At 32.1% G+C, this 3,766-nt stretch overlaps 1 protein-coding gene across 1 annotated transcript in view; it reads right to left on the bottom strand.

Moving 5' to 3' along the window:
* The window catches only part of LOC103597842 (ephrin type-A receptor 6), a gene marked incomplete at its 3' end in the record, with an annotated part of 160,094 nt that overhangs the window by 13,926 nt on the left and 142,402 nt on the right, over positions 1-3,766 (bottom strand). The gene's annotated exons all lie outside the window — the stretch shown is intronic.

Genomic DNA, 3,766 nt, shown 5'->3' with positions numbered 1-3,766 from the left:
TTTTTTTTTTATCACAGACATAGAATGTGTAAAATAAATTTGTAGAGAATCTTTTAAGGTTGGATGATGATTCCATGCATATCTTGTTAGGTTACATACTGGCCTATTAATGTTGCATTTACACTTCACAGTGATATATATTTTGACTTAGTTTTTCAAAATATATTAGAACTTCAAAATTCAATTAAAATTATAACTCTATTTAGGACTTCAGTTCTACGGCAATTGCTCTTTGTAGGTCAAAGCTTGCTTGACATCAGAAACCTACATATGAAACGATATCTATGATCATCAGCTACTCCAATGGCTTTATAGTGAGATTTTTCTGCATTAACATGTATGAAAATCTGACTCGAATAAAATTATATGTCACAGAATTAATTTCGTGTGGCATATTTGTGTGTCATGACTCTTGAACACAGCAAGTGAGTGCACAGATAATGGGAAAATCATAAAATCAGAGACACTATTTTTTAAAAATAATTCTGTGGTACTGATTTTCAATTGTTAAAAAATTATTTTGGGGGGCCAGCCCCATGGCTCACTGGGGAGATTGCGGCGCTGGTAGCACCGAGGCCGCGGGTTTGGATCCTATATAGGGATGGCCGGTGCGCTCACTGGCTGAGTGTGGTGCAGACAACACTGTGCCGAGGGTTGCGATTCCCTTACCAGTCAGAAAAAAAAAAAAATTATTTTCAAATACCAAATTAGGAGTAGTTAGAAGGGAAGAATTAAGCCACTGATTTAGGTTGGGAATATCCACTAAACTTTATTTTTAATCTCACAAATAATTAATTACCCAGAGTGAAGTTTAGATGTACCATATTAGTAGTAGTTAGAAGGGAAGAATTAAGCCACCAATTTAGGTTGGGAATATCCCCTAAACCTTATTTTTTTTTCCTTTTTGTCTTTTTTTCATGACCGGTAACAGGATCGCAACCCTCGGTGTCGTGCCCGTACCGCAACTGGCAACGGGATTGCAACCCTCGGTGTCGCGCCCGTACCGGGCTCAGCCAGTGAGTGGACCGGTCTCTATATGGGATCCGAACCCTCACTGGGAGCGCCGCCGCGCTCCCAAGAGCCGCACTCTACCGAGTGCGCCACTGGGCCGGACCCCTAAACCTTATTTTTAATCTCACAAATAATTAATTACCCAGAGTGAAGTTCAGATGTACCATATTCTTCCTATAAAACTGCTTAAAAAAACTATATACTTTTATATAGAATATGGCACAATCATTACTGTAAAATAAGCCATAGACAGTGCAAGAAACTTACTTTTTTTTATTTCAAATAACCTTTAGAAAAAGTTTCATTAATATTTTCTTAGAAAAAAAGACAAAAGAATGTTTGAGACTAACTAAACAGCAATACTTAACAATCATTCACTTTGCAAATTTCAAGGAAAAAATAGCTATCCCTGAATACTACAATTATAATCTACAGAATAGTAAACTAAAATTGCTGTTATCATAGAAATAAAACCAGGAGTGGGGGGGATTTCCAGACCATTAAGGCAGACGTTAGGGTGAATAAAAGGTCTTCTGCTGCCTTGGTCAGCATTTATGAATCACACTCTCACACGGTTTTAAGGTAATTTTGGGAACAAAAATCTTTCAGCTCAAAACTTATTATTATGGAACCAATATACTTAGGTACTTTTGTGGTTAGATTCTTTGTAAAGACAAAAATGATTGGATGCCAATTATCACATGTATTTCTGATTAATGCAATGTTTTTAAGAGACAGAACATGAAGGTGTTATCAATACATATCTATAAAATACCTTTTAAGTGAAGATACTCTCCAAATATGTGGAAAATGTGTTTGCATGTGTGTGTTTGCTTATATTACAGTTTTCTTTATGAAAGTTTACTAAATTATTCCAACTTAGAGTTTAAAATTAAATCCAATAAGCAAAGCAATAAACATTTCCTAAGTATTTAAAAATTAAAAGGACATGGAATTAAGCTTAGTGCTGCATATACTTAAACAAATATGGTTCCCAATGTCAAGCAGCTTACATTCAAAGTCAGTATCATTTCTAATATATATTTAAAGGATTTAATATATACTTAAAGCAGTCAATATTTAGAGTAACAATTTAAGCTAAATATAATAGTTTATAAGTTAATAGAAAAATAAATAAATATATATGCCCAAGAAAGTAGAAATATAGAAAAGCAGATTATAGAAAAATAAAAATAGAAGAATGAGTTATAATGGGAGAAGAAAAAAAAACCAGTAAACAAGAATATAAATAGAAGGTATATAATAGCTAATAATAGAAGACAAAAAGATGTGTCAATTATCAAACAATAACTGCTAAATATCCACTTTTGAGAGATAAAGACTCCCAGATTTTATAATAAACAAAACTGAACTGCAACCCACACATCAGCTGTGAATCCACTCTTCTTCCAAAGTTTTAAGAACATCATACTCATCTTTACTATGCACAGTATTCAGCACGACTCTGTCTCCTGTTTCCAAACTTGAACACAAAAATCTATCAGTGCTTGGCAAAACAAAAGATCTTCCAAAAACTAAAACTCACACACATATACAAACACAGTCATTACATAATTGTATGTTGCTAATAAAGGTCACAACTGAAACAAAATAAACCGAAAAATTTAAGAGTAAAAGGAATTCCTACAAAAAGTATTCATACATGATAACTAGTACCAATAATGAAAAACTTGGCAATATATTTAAGAAATCTAAGAAGGTATTTAAGACACTGGTCTCGTATTTACACTTCTAGAACTTTATGATGAGACAATAAGGTTGAAAAATAATTGCGTATTGATGAAATGATAAAATGCCATTCAGTCATTAAAATTCATTTTGAAAAGAACATTCAATGGCTTAGAAATGTATTCATAATATACTATTAAGAGAAAAAAACTGAATCATAAAACAATGGGTAAACTATAATTCCAGTTTTGAAAAAAATATGTCCATATAATATTATATATTACATAACATCTAGCATTATGCATTATATAATATTATATAACCTATACAGGCATTATAACATATGTAATATGTTATAATATGTAATACTATGTGTATGTGCATAGGTGTGTGTTAGTGTATTCACAGAGAGAGTACAGAGGCACACACACAGAGCTGAGGAAAGATCTTTTAGAAACCTGAAATAATGGTGATTATTTTCAAAGAAGGGGTAATAATTAAATTTTCTTTCTTCACAATTTATGAATTTTTAAAATTTTCATAATTTTTATGCTTACACAAAGAATGGAATCTATATTCCATGGGTAAGCATAAAACTCATTAAAACACAATTTCCAAGGAGAGAAAACTAATATCTTCCCAATTAATTCTAAGAAATTCATATAATTCTGATCATAAATACATTAAAATCTTATTTACTAAAAAAATCAATAAATCTTACAAAAAGTAATAGCAAATAACAACAAAAACAACAACAACAAAAGAGTGGCTTGAACTAACTTGAGAGCATATATGTAAATACCCAAATCCCTAGCCAGGTGGACTTAAATGAATTCATCCAAACTTTTAAGGAACAGTTAATTCTTCTCTGAGCCATCAAGTCATTGTCTTACAGCTTCAGAGGTGATATGGATCGAATAGTGTCCCCCAAGTTTTATGTATTAGAAGCTTGATACCCACTGTGACTATTAAGAGGGTGGGAAATCCCATTATGGAAATCGAAAGATGGGGCCTTGAACAGGTGATAAGATTGTAAGGTCTAAGGGTTTAAGAAAAAAAAAAAAAA

The sequence above is a fragment of the Galeopterus variegatus genome, unplaced genomic scaffold, assembly GCF_000696425.1.
Source record: "Galeopterus variegatus unplaced genomic scaffold, G_variegatus-3.0.2 Scaffold2437, whole genome shotgun sequence".
NCBI classification, from domain to species: domain Eukaryota; kingdom Metazoa; phylum Chordata; class Mammalia; order Dermoptera; family Cynocephalidae; genus Galeopterus; species Galeopterus variegatus.
Note: the sequence above shows the minus strand (reverse complement) of the source record. Positions and strands in the feature narration are given on the sequence as shown.